The sequence below is a fragment of the Panicum virgatum genome, chromosome 3N (genome assembly GCF_016808335.1).
Source record: "Panicum virgatum strain AP13 chromosome 3N, P.virgatum_v5, whole genome shotgun sequence".
Lineage (NCBI taxonomy): Eukaryota > Viridiplantae > Streptophyta > Magnoliopsida > Poales > Poaceae > Panicum > Panicum virgatum.
In genome coordinates, this window is record NC_053147.1 from 31923827 (window position 1) to 31937694 (window position 13868).

At 45.1% G+C, this 13868-nt stretch overlaps 2 pseudogenes; one reads left to right on the forward strand and one right to left on the reverse strand.

The window, feature by feature from the left end:
- The first annotated feature begins 1996 nt into the window (after positions 1 to 1996).
- On the forward strand, positions 1997 to 3816 carry LOC120665712 (annotated as a pseudogene).
- Positions 3817 to 4168: 352 nt separating this feature from the next.
- Positions 4169 to 6973, reverse strand: LOC120665711 (annotated as a pseudogene).
- Positions 6974 to 13868: the final 6895 nt, after the last annotated feature.

A 13868-nucleotide genomic window follows, 5' to 3' on the forward strand; every position in this document is an offset into this window, starting at 1 on the left:
ACTCAAGGGATCCTCGTTGCATAGGAGATCGTGGATGGAGGCGGGGTAGCTCCCCGCCATGCCCATGAACTGGGGCATGGGCTGGCGCCCACGCATGATCTTGTGCGTCTCCCAGACATACGCGTCCGCGGAGTTGCGCAAGCCGAATGCGGGCCGCTCAGAGAACGAGCGTGGTGGTGGCAGTGGAGATCCACCCACGACATGCCGAGAAACATTGGCCAAGGAGTAGAGGACCAAGTCGACGTCCTCGGCGGCTGGGTTGGACGCCATCATGAGTGCGATGCGGCGGAGCACTGCGCTTCCTGATGCGCCAACGGATTGACTAGCAGCATTTTAGTCTAGGAAGCTTAGGAGGAGGAGAGGACTCCTTAGAGGCCGTCGGGACGGCTTCCTCCTCGCGGAGGTGGAGTGCACCGAGCTGGTCGGTGATGAACTCCAGGCTCCCAAAGTGGAAACTCTGGGAAGGCGGGAATGGTGGAGGTGCCCACTGTCCATCGAGAGGGACCGCGGGGAACTCCAGAGAGCTAGTGTGTCGTGCGTTGGATCGGATATGGTCTAGCCCATAATGACTCGAGAATTTAGACTGGTTCGGGTCGGAAAATGCCCTACGTCCAGTATAGGGGGTGGTTCTCTCGCTCTATTGCTCGAGCCCAGGTGCTCAAAGTTCAGAGGGGAGATTACATGCCTTCAAGCAGTATGTTCTCTCGAGCTTGAATCTCTCGGAATCCAACCCTCTCCTACGTGGGGGGTTCCCCCATTTATACTTCAAGGTGGGGCCCCCTATTTACATATTTCTATGGAGGTGTCTTGGTTTCGCCCGAGGGGTCCTTCATCTTCGTCAGTCGGCGGGCCCTGCCTGATCGGTCGGGAGTAGAGAGGCTGGTGTCAGGTCATTTTTCTTGGGCGATGAGTTGTCAAGCTGCTGTCTCATCTCTGGTCAGTCGGAGTGGCTTCGCCATTCGGTCGGTCGCTCGGCGGTCGTCTCCTTTCTTGTCCGTCCGTGCGGGCTCCTCCGTCCGTATCGCTGCTGCACGTCCTTCCCGGCGTGGCTTCTGACCGAAGGACGGCACGCCTGTTGAGCTGGCGTAATGGAGTGGTGTTCTGGGGAAGCCATCATTACGGCGTGCAGAATGGAGCTCGTTGATGCCCTCTCCCGTCTCTCATCCGTTGCGTCGTGCTAGATGCACGGTCCGCACTATGCCCCTGTCAGGGAGTCCTGTTGATCATGCAGGCGTAGCGTGTGGAAGGAGTGGGCAACGTACGCAGCAGTACGGGGGCTTGCTTGACCGGCACGCCTGTTGTACTAGGCGGCGTTCTTGGAGCGCACGTCCCAGGTCGCTCAGTACAACGCTGACCCGGAAGGCCCTCGGTCGGGAGGCCTCCACATGTCCCCTAGAGGATCGGCCTATGGCCGGGCCGGGCGCTGAAGGCCGGCGTTCGTCCGTACGATTCGTGGGCTTTGCTGGAATACGCCCAATAGGATGTTGGGCCGTTACTATTTATGGCAGGCCTGCTAGAGACCCTGGGTTTACACCTCCATCAGGCAGTGAATGGATAAGGGGGTGGGGGGTGTTAAAAGGGAAGAGGGAAAGAAGAAAATATAAGAAAAATTAAAAGGAAAATAGAAAAGGAAAAAATAAAATGAAAGGAAAAACTAAATGCAAGTGTTGTTTCGCCCAAAAAGATGGGTGAAATGGTCTTTTCACTCTGGAGTTGACACCCTTACGTTCTCAAACTAACTGAAGAAAGTTTTGAAGTTTGAATGCTAAATAAGGAAGAGTAACTTTTTTTATACTAGATATGGAATTTTCTCTTAAAAAAAACTTTTTCCTTACCTTTATGAATTTGGGGAAAAAAGAAACTTCTGGGCTTCTGGCGGTGAATTGGGCCAAAATCTGGTCCAACGCCTCACTAAATGGCCGGCCCACCTGCCGCAGCTTCCCTTCCTCACCTCTCCTTCCTCTCGGTTATTTTGTTGACACCGCCGGCAGCCTTTTCCCCTTCCGTCCACGGAAGTCCGATGAACTGAACAGCGACTGCCGGCGGAGGCCAAACCACCTCTGGTGTGGTGCTTCTGGCTCCACCCAAGTAAGAGAAGAAGGGCAGGCACCCAGATCCCGTCACACGTTCCCTTCCGACGGCTGGATTCGATTCGTAATCCATCCTAATCTACGGTTTCTTTATTTCCTTTGCAAGAAACCCTAACTGGACGCATTTTTTCCCTAGTTATAAGATACAAGACTTACTGGTTCTGAGTGTTAGCAATAATCTTGTCTTGTGTGTTGCGTGTGTTAGTTGGTTAGTGCCTGCGAGCATGCAGTTGAGATGCATGCTGCGTGTAGGAGTCAGTTGCGTACGGCGCTCTGCAAGGAGGTGGCTGCATGCGTCGTGCCGAGGAGCGAGTGGCTCTCGCATGGAGACGCGCGAGTCTTGCGGATCGTGGAGTGGAGGCCGGACAAGGAGTTCGTGCTCTTGGAGGTCTGCCGTGCGTGTATAAGTACTCGTGTATTTTGGTTTTAGGAGTGGAATTGGAGAAGCCAATATACAGGCCGTCTGAGGAGTGGAATAAGAGAAGCCAACATACAGACCGTTCGGCGGCCGGGGCGTTCGTCGCCATATCTCGTGTTCCTGTGATCATTCGTCGATCCTCGGTTCCAATATTGAGACCTGCTTCTCTGAGCAATTAAGTTGGATGTTTAGCTGAAAACCCATGCCAACACTAGTTTAACCCTGCACAGATGGGGATGATTTCACACTTTACACAGCGAGAAGGGGAAAAAGGGTAAGGAATTTCCCCTTTTTTTTCTATTGTCCATGTTTTCATTGTGAGGTCCTAGCTGCTCAAAGTATACATGCTGCTGGCATCAATGCGTCAAGATGAATAAGATGTACTCCCATTTTTCCATTGTACTTATGTGCAATTTGTCATATTACATATGTTTCAGTTTCTCTGAAAATTACCAATGCCTATCGTGTCAGGACTCCCAAGTCCCACCCAGTAGGAACGGTTGGTTCAGGTGTTGGTCCTTTTTGTAAATCACAGCTCCTCATAATCATCTCATAGTATGATGACCATATTTTGAGGCATTTGGTTCTTCAGTCTCTATCCTTCCAAACTTCCTTTAATTGTGTTTCAAGGAGGGTTGTTGTCTTTAAACACCATACTATAAAGGACACATGTGCCTTTGGTGGGGTTAGGTTATCTGTGGGCAAAGGTTTTCATAATTCTTACTTGCCAGTTGCCACTACAACTGACATTAATGTCACCTGCCAAGCAGGTAGCTTTCTGTCGTGCATAGCACAGAAAAAATGGTTAATGCAATCAAGGGGCTGTTCATCTCCTGGTAAGCTCCTGAGAAAAGTGAATTTGCTGTTTCTTTTCCTTTTTTGCTGTATAATTCATGCACTTATTATTCCTTCTTTCGCAGTGATGTACCCATGGCATAGTTCATTGTTAATCTGAACGCTTCGATGCCTGCATCAGAGAGGTTCATCGTGCATATTCTTGATCCCACACACATGTTTGTTCACCCTCATGTGGCAGAGATGATCAGAAGCAAGATAGCAGAGTTCAGGGACCAGAACAGTTGCGAGAAACCTCAATGATCATCCTCTCCCGCATTTTCCATGTCACCCTCCGTTCAGAGATTTCGGCTCAGTATCAACGTAGAATGTCACAGAATGATCTAGAGATGATAATTGTTCGGCATTGGAAAATGCTGTGAATTATTCTGTCCAGACTCGTTGAAGAGCCTTTTATTGTCGATGCATTATTGGGTGTACATATGTTTAGTTTTAAATGCATTATTTGGTGCACATATTTTTAGTTTTAAACTTGGTTGCTGGTGGTGAAAAGGCGCACCATGCATGATTGTCTTGCCTTGCCAACTCTCTGAATTCCATTGCTTTACACTAAGACCATGCAATGGTACGTGCAACAGAGTCCACAGACGACATAGTTTGGGTAACAAACTCATTTACACATTTAAAAAAAGTAACTATGCAAATTATTTCTAAATTTCTTTTTTTTAAAAAAAAACTTATGTGATCAAAGTTAGAGCTTGTCATTTCCAATATCTCAAAGGGCGGTTTACTTGCTATGCACAACCCTGCTATTAATAACTGAAAGCCACTTGAGAGGGAAACGTGATCAGGTTGGAGATTCAGAAAACAAAACACATTGTAGCCTCATTTGCTCAAGAAATGAAATCATATGACAAAGCGAAGTATCAAAAAAGAATTGTGAATGAACTACTTCAGTGTTCAAAATAGCACAATACTTCACTGTTCAGAACAGCCCCATGGTAGCACTTGTGTCCAGCGGGCACGTCTACATCTTCTGATATTGCTTACAGCAATGATTTTTCAGTAGCCTAACATGTAAGAAATCATGCCTCAGCATTGCGCTTCCACGCCTCCTCAATGATACTGAGCTTGATGCCCTTGCCCCCTTGGGAAGAGATACCCACGGCTTCTTGTCCTTGCCAATGGTGAACACGTTGCCCCATACGGGTGGCAAACTGGTGGCCAAGTGAATCCTCAACGTGGATGGTCTCAAAGCTGCCCTTGTGCTTCTCCCTGCTCTTGATCACCCCAACACGCCCAGTGTTCCTTCCACCAGTCACCATCACAACATTACCAACATCAAACTTGATGAAGTCTACAATCTTGTTGGTATCCAGGTCAATCTTGATGGTGTCATTGGCCTTGATGAGAGGGTCTGGATAGCGGATTGTACACCCATCATAGGTGTTAAGGAAACGGATGCCCTTCTGCCCAAACTGCACAGACCGCACCTTGCAAAGCTTGAACTGCAAAACATGAAAAGATCTCAATGTAAGAAGAAACCTTTCTGTCCAAAGCTTAGCTGTAAAGTCTAGATAACCTAGATAAAATTTTGAAGCAAACCAATGGGAAAAAACTATATTTCAGTGGTCAAAACAAGAATAATAAACCTGAGGAAACTACATGGACACAAATGGGTATTGACTCTACCAAACAAAAGGCTTTGGGGAAGCTACTCATTTCACATATAATAAGTGAATTGGATTTCTTACTTTAGTTATCTAGTTAAAGAAACAACAATAATCATACAATCACATCACTCGCATGGGACAAGCCACGGAGCAGGACAAAAGGCCTTGGTAATTTCAGATTGAAAAGCATGCAAAAGCCACTTCTACTACGGAGCCAGTGATGAATACAAACCTTAGCCTCATCATCCCTGATACTGTGGAGACGGAAGCGTCCCTTGGTGTCATAGAGAAGGCGGAAATTCTCTCCAGTCTTTGGAATCGACACAACATCTGCAGGAAAAATGTAACTAATAATTGAATCTGGAGCTAGCAATGGTCATAGCATTGTAATCATGAACCCAAAATTATGATCTGGCATGCATCTTACCCATGAATCCAGATGGATATGTCTTGTCAGTCCTGACCTTGCCATCAACCATAACTTGACGCTGCATCAAGATTGAAATAACTTCACGGTAGTTCAGACTTCAGAGCATACTTCAACCTGTTCCTGAGGATAAGGATCAAAGGCAAGCACTCCCTTGCTTTGTGGGGACCAGATGAAGGCTTGGGTGCCTACTCAACAGGAAAAAAAACAAGCTGAGCACAGCTGAAGCAGTAACCAGTAAGTGATTGAAAAATTTAAGACAAACATACAAATGCTCCACCAAGCTTGTCAAGCATCCAATGCTTCGGAGCATTGAGCCTCTTCAGATGTTTCTTCAAACCCCTCGCCTGTATAAAACGATAAGAAAATTAATAAACATTACAAGCACTAAAATGATGTTCAGTTTAGCTGAAGGTGATAACATGCACATGCAGAAATTAAAAAAAAAGGGCATAAGATGCTGCACTTGGAATAAAGACTGAAATGGTTTTATACTCCTTGAACATCTTCGAAGAGAAACACAATTCCGATTGCTCTTTAGCAGAATGCATTATAGAATTGGCAGTGATTAGTGGACTAACCAAACACCCAATTTCACCCCTCGACCAGAACATTAGTTTCAAGAATAAAACAATCCGATTACATTTACAGATTACCAATACTGTAGGATAGTAGTATGATTCACTTAAAAAATTAAAAAGCCTTAATAAGATTGAGCAGTGTGCGAAAAAAGGCAATTAACCTGATTGAGAGAGAAAATTAATAGCATTGCACTTGCACACAAGATCTATGCAGGCGTGGTTTAGTACAGCAAGGGATATCCGATCTGTAAATCTTACTGACTATGGTACTTCCTAAAACAGTTATACCAAAAATGAAAGCATCATCGGTCAACACGCCATATCTATGAGCCAAACGCGTGATCTCATAAGCACTAAACAAACAAGCGAATCAAGAACTCGCACGTAGTAACCATAGCAGGCAAAGTACAATACAATGCACATATTCCTAAGGTTGCCATGCGACTCGCTGAATCAAATCAAGAACCCCTGTTTTAAAAAACGTTTTAAAACTACGTTTAATCTTGATTAAACTAACTTTGGCCTAGTGTTGCGTTTAATCACAGTGTCGTTTAATTAGAAAAGACGTTTAATCTACGTTTAATAACGGTAAACTTTGGCCTAGCGTTGCGTTTAATCACAGTGTCGTTTAATTAGAAAAGACGTTTAATCTACGTTTAATCACAAAAAACTCTAAACCATAGGCTAGCGTTCACCTAGCGTCTAGCGTTTTTTAAAATCTTGTCAAGAACAGACCATATAATGAACCCCGAAGGGGGAAAAACCTTCCCGAAAAATCAGAGAAAGAACCGACGTAACAAACTAGAGAGCGCAGAGGCCAACGGGATCTTACCATCTTGCTAGGCGCCTAGGGTTCGTCCGCACTGGAGCGGGCGAAGACGGCGGCGGCGGCGGCGGCGGCGGCGAGCTCGCTGCGGAGGGAATGCGACGGCGCTAAACCCTAGGGAATACGACGGCGCTGGGTCGGGGCGAGAGCTTTATTGCCCGGAGTGAGGCTTGTGGCCGTGCGATGCGGCATTAACGGCGCAGATCTGTATGTGGAGCGTCTGGCGCTCTTGGTTGGGTCGGGCCAACAAAAGTGACAAGGAACCCATGTGTGATGGGTTTGAAATCAAATCGTACAGCCCAAGAAGGTTGACATGGCCACAACAAATGAGGCAGAAGGGAGGAGAAGGCCCACATCCCCAGCCTTGTTGTATGAATAGAAATGTTAAGGGAGTCGGGAACAGATCGAACAATTAGCGAACTCATAGTTTCCCTCAAAAACAAGCAACTCGAGGAGGATAGCATCTGCTGGGGGAGCTATCTATGAACTGAAGCAACTCGTGAAGGACAGCTTTGGCGTCCCGGACAAACCGGAGCCGGTGCGAAATATTAAGATAGATCTTAGTGGCCTAGTAAAATTAAATAATAGTAACAAATAACAACAGACATATATGATATATATGTAATATAGTACATATAAATGGGATATTTCAAAAATTATCGTACCTGTTTTTTCACTTGAAAATTTTTATTCTTTGGGTATTCTTTGAAATAAAGTCTTCAATGATGCGCTCATAATCAATCATCTCCAGCATATCACTTTCAAGTGCTATCATAGCCAAATCGTTAAACCTTTCTTGTGTCATTGTAAAATGTAAGTAGAACTTTAATAGCTTCAATTTTGAAAATCTTTGTTCCGCTGATGCAAGAGTCACAGGAATAATCAACACAACTCTATATGCAATAATTGCATTTGAAAAGCAATCATGTCGCTTCAAAAGTTTCAGAATTTCAACTGGGCCCATGTTATCTTTTGGAATGAAATCTTGAAGGAACCTCAACTCCACATACCGTTCACTAGCAGCAGTATCAGAATTTCCATCTCTTGTAAGGGCTACCCCAAAATTATAACAAGATGATTTCATGCTCTTAAGGCTCCTTTGGCACCGCTCCGCCTGAGGTGCTTCAGCTTCGTATTTTGGGGCCCTTCAAATTGGGGGCCTGTACGGTAGCACAGCTTGTACGAGTCCAAGGACGCCCCTGTCTTCCTAACTTATGAGTTTGTGTATGCTCCTAGATCCTATAACAAAGCTGCTCATGTTCTAGCAGCTGTAGGGTGCTCGTGTCCACTTGAGAGTGTGCTGTCCTGGGATGGTATTCCATCTTGTATTGTGGACGTTGTGGACAGTGATATAGCTGCACCTCTCAGTTAATAGAAAATCCTTTTCCACGCAAAAAAAAAGTTTCCCTAAAAAATAGCGAACTCATAGCACAAAAACTAATTACTATAGCGAGTAACTGATAGAACAAGTTTCCTTGAAAAAAAACACTAGCAAATTAGGCGCGTATGCATATATCATCGACAACAGCACAAACCGTGGTGCGAGATTGAACAACCATGTTATGGTACTCACTGCTGCTACCTTATATGGTTATTACAGAGAGAAAGATAAGATGTCTATTTGGCATTTGAGTGTTCCTTTTTTCCCCTAACGAACCTGCAGAAAAAGCACAGAGAAAAGGCCACGGCGCTTGATTTTCCATGGGGCGAATACAAGTAGTCCCGCGAATCTCGTCCTGATCTCCACCTATGTATGACAAGATTCTTTGACAGGCAATCAAGCGTTCAAATAAGACTGCTTCAATTATCGATTTCTGCTTTCTCAATCCTCGGTTGACAGGCAGCAATGGGATGGAGAGGTGTCGTTTTTCTTCAGTTTCGTCAGACCATCGTTCTTCAGTTTCGTCATAAGATACAAGCCGGTGGCCTGTATACGTTTCGTCGACTTCGCTCAGACCACCGATCTCCCATCCGACGGCCCTCACCCGACGACAACGGCATCCAAGGCTGACCATGTGCTCTGTTCCCTTTTTCGGACCATAAACAGTATTACTTTTAGTAATCTCCTGTTAATGTAATAATCTCAGCTTGTACTATTTAAGCTGCGACATCTGGTGAGAGAGGTAGGTATTCTGATGAACAAGCAAACCCTAGGTAGAATTAGCTAGCTGTAGAAGTCGTCTTCCTGGGGACCTTATTTGTATCAGGCTCATCTCGGATACTCTGATCGGTTAATACAGCTGCTGGTTTCCTACCATTCTCTCGGTGTTCACCTGAATCCGCTGGTTTCCTCCTCTGATTCGCTGTCCTTTTCCATTCGTTTTCACATCAGGTTCACACGATCCTGACATCGATCCGTCATCAGTAGTAGCCACCTTCCGGAGCCCGCCCTCCGATCCATCGGGGAACAGCATGGACGCCCCCCACAGAATCTGTTAACGAGATGACGACGACGACACGGAATGGAACAGCTAGCAGTCTCGTCATTGTTGCTCTCACTGCTGACGGCGGCGTGGTTTGCGTCAGCTGTATATCATATAATAGGAGGTGGTTGCTAACTTATTCTAATCATGAACCATCTTTTTCTATAATTGAAGCTGCTTTCGAGATGGAGATGACTCACTAATATTTAACTTGCTCATGACACTAATATTTAACTTGGTCACTAATTAAATTCTGGCCCTCCTGATCTTCTAATCCTAGCTGATCCCTCACTACGTTTGGTATAAGATTCTCTTGAGCCCGCAAGATTATCTCAAAGAATGTCCTTAATTTTGTAGCGTCGTGTCGTGCAGGTGTCGTGATGGGAGTTGTGTTGTTGGTCGCTGCTGCGGCTAGCTGCTGCGGAGAACGCCATTGAGTGGATTTACTAGAGGCCGGGCAGGCTCGTGCAGCATGATGCGCGACTCGCGAGGGGTCTGAACATACAAAATTACAAATTAAAATATGACCAGATTTGGGTCAGCGATTAAATTTTATTTTGATGATGTCAAATTCATGAAGAAAAAGGTAACTTCCTTCCACCTTTAACGCTACACCTAGCTTGCCTTGCACAAGTTCAAAATGCACAGTTTGGTTAGCATCAAAATTGAAGGAGCCCGCATTAAGAAATTAAGCATCATTGGGAGTCTGAGTGTGCCCGCAATGATACAGGTGTGCTGCCGTCAGCCTAATGACGCAATACGAACGACCGGTTTGCTACGACATCAATCACACATGGACATGGTTCTTGTTTCAGGTGCCTTTTCAGGCGATCCCATCATTGTAGCCTCAAGCCTTCTTCACTCTTAACCAAGGTTTTAAATCTCTCTTCTGCTATAGCCCGCTATAGCTACTTGAGACATGGTACTGCTATTTGAACTCATGTGTAATTTAGCCGCTATAGCCCGCTATTAGCTGGTTTTTGAGTCTAGCCGCTAAACCCCTTAGCTCGCTATTTAAAACCATGCTCTTAACTATAGAAATTTGATCCTTCACTTGCCAATTGTAAGATTAACAATTGCTATACTAGCTCTACTGATCAACCAGCTTGCGAATTTGACATTCTTCAACTTTTGCAACTCTTCGTGAGACTAAAATGCTATATTGAATGCACTTATCCTTTGATTTCAGTTGATTTGACCAAGATCGAAAACCAAACTAAGAACTCAAACAACTAAATTTTCAGTGACCAAAATTTTATTATAAAGACATGTCTTGCTTCTTTCAAGGGGCTAAACCAATTGACAAAATGCTGCCGAGCTTCCTGCCGTGCTAATAAGATACTACATCAATTGACAAAATCACATGCACTTATCCTGTGATTTCACCGACTCCTATGAGTACTTTTGATCACTAAAGATTAAATTTTATTGTGAATATTCTTATAATGTTTTACTAATAGTTTTATGTTCATAATAAGTAAGAAGTATTTTCCCGTACGAATCCAATAATACATAACTTATATTGTTATTAGATTACTATAAGTGTTGGTCAAGTGTGAATTATTCGGGCAGTCGACCTACGACCACAGCGACAGAGGGAGAGTATATAAGCGTTCTGCAAATTTACTCTTATAATCCAACAGCACCACTGCACATTTGTGCTTGTTGATCACGAGACCATGCAGTTGTCGACTATACCTTGGCCCCATATGATCCCACCGCAATACGGGCATTGCATTGTTGGTTTGGTTGCCATCAGCTTCTGTGGTCTACGGTTACAGAGTTTGTTACATCACCTCTGGGCTCCGGGCGCCCTTGTCCCGGCCCTCGTGGACATTTCCTTTGCTTTTGACCTCTCTCTCTCTCCGCCCATTTTGGCTCGCCCTCCTTTTCCTGCAGTTGGTGACAGCTTCCACCATGTGATGCTAATGCTACTCTTGTATCAACTGTGCAGACGACGACCTTTCGCTGATGGCAGCGTCGCTTTGTAGTAAACTATTTCGAATCGGCCGGACACATCACGTCATTACCAGTACTCCTTGTCTCCTTGATAGCTGCTTAAGCTAACTGGACCACCTCTTCTATGTCTTCTTCCTAAACCATGTAAGAATGAATCCTCGGTGGACGCTGGCGGCCGAAGCTTCGTCCTTCCAGAACTCGGTGCCCGTTGCTGCGCTTGGGAGTTGGGACGGCCGTCGTCGGCGAGGACGACGCACGCATGGATGACGAAAACGCATCGGCCCCTCATCGATCGACAGCGCTCGATTCCGAGCGAGAGGAGACAGATCAAGATAGGGAACGATTACAAACATTACTAGAGAACTGGTCGTTGCAAACGCGATATCACCACCGGTTCAACACGAACCGGCGGTGATGAGGCATCACCGCCGATTCTAGAGTAGGTGGCCGTAGTGGCTGTTGGAACCGGCGGTGATTCTCCCTATCACCGCCGATTTGTGTTACGAACTGTTGGTGATGCTATGCGAATGCATCACCGTTGGTTCGTACCACAAACCGGCTGTGATGAGCCTGTACAGTAATAAACCCCAACGCCTTCTTTCTCCCACCACCTTTCTTCTCTAACCCAACGGCCACACCTCTCTCCTCCATTATTGCGGCCGGATTTTGCCGAAAGTTTCATGAAACCTCGTCATTCTTTATGTATTGGCTCTACCAACTTGTTCTAAGGTTAGTAGACATCAATCCATTGGCTTTCTACCCATTTCTTTGGATTATGTTGCATTTCGTGATGAATAAATCATGGAGAGCTTTTTTCTCCATTTTCAGATCATTTCTCATCACGGGGGCTTCTTTTTTTTGTTGTTGTTTGAGTGCACCAACTTGTGCTAGGTTTGTGGCTAGCACTCCATTGGATTCATAGCCTTTATCTTCCAATTAGTCATTCATTTTTGTGATGAATTGATCAAAGAGAGTCTTTTTTTTCTTCACTTTAGGATAATTTATCATGAACACTCATCATGAAGTCATCATGGAGGTGTTGATGCAAAAATCAACACACTGGAATCCGAGGGCAAGTGTTCGCCGAGTCACGGAAAGTCAACCAAACGTGCCAGTCAATTTGACCTGAAATTGATAAGGGAAAAAACAAAGTCAAATTCGAGAGCATATCGGCTGGAATTCCGAATATCTCTCAGATGGGCGTATCGGCAAGCTTTGCCGATACTATAGGCGACAAAAAGATATTAAATGCAAGCGCGTAGTAAACGAGCGTATCGTCAGGATCAGCCGATACACTAAACGATAAAACCGGCTTTGAATAGCCGATCGTGCATGTATGACAAGATCTAAGGTACGAATGTGTAACTCAGATGATGTGAAGCTAAAAACAGATCTAAACCGGCTCTTGAGATAACAAAAGTGTTACTCCAAAACCTAAAGCTGATCTAGTATGTTTTTAGATGTGATAATGGCCAAAAAGTATAGGAAAACCTACAAATCTAGCCGATATCGATAATTGGTGAATAAATCTAGACGAGACGACAGCGATGCGCCCGGAAGTCAAAGCCTAGATAAACTCGATAACTTTTGAATAAATTTGAACGAAGCCTCAGTGATGCGCCTGGTAGCTAAAGCTTAAATATACTCGGTAAAACGAAAACTCACCAGCAAATCAAGTCGCTCGAATGTGAGGCGTCCTTGATCAAATTGAAAGAACTCGTCGAAAAAAGAGAAAATGCGAAGTCGCCGAAAAAGTACAAAGGAATTGTAAAGTTTGTTGTATTGGATGTGTATCAAGTTTTTCCGGTCCCTTACAACCCATATTTATAGCCTAGCGCTGTCAAGTCCTAGCCGATTACGGCGAATATTACTTGACTTGAAAGAAAAGACTATCTAAAGATAAACTACTTTAAATATTACAACCGAATCATCAAGATTCTCGTAGAGTCCGGATTCTCTCCCCCTTCCTTGACTTCATCGGCAACTATCCATCGGCCGAACACCAGAATGGACAAATCAGCATCTTCACGGCATATTCCTCTGGTCCATCGGACGAACTCCATCGGCCGATTCCAACACTGTGCATCTTTTGGTTTCTTCAAAATCGGCCACATTCTCTTCACAAAATCACCTTATTTGACACGTGTCAAAAAACGGTGTCAACACATGCCCCCCAGTTTCAGAATAATTTATTTTGTTCCGAAACTACTCCAACCACCATTTAAAGACATTCCTCGTACCCCATGCATACGGCTTACCCCATACGATCGGGTAAAACTCTTCTTTGCCCCTGGCCTTTCACCTTACGTCCGCACAAACCCAACGCGCCGATTCACCTTTCATCTTTTCACTTACCCAGATTGGGCCATAAATATCACCTTCCGTCCTTGTATCGGCAACAAGTGTCCATTAGCTACAGAGCCTCCTCTCTTCTTTCTTCAGCAAAAACCCTAGGTCTTCCTGTAGCAATGGCAGGCTCCAAGCGCCCCGATGAGGGTCCCTCCAATGCCCCACCGGCGATCCGTCGCCGCGTGGAGTAAGCCCCTCTTTCTCCCATCTTCGGATTGCCATGCTTTTGTTCAACTTCGATCTCTAATTTCTTTGCCTCTTTTCTGTAAAGTGACGATGCCTCTTCTGGTTCCTCCAACTCGGAGGGACCTCCTTTTTTCTGGTGTT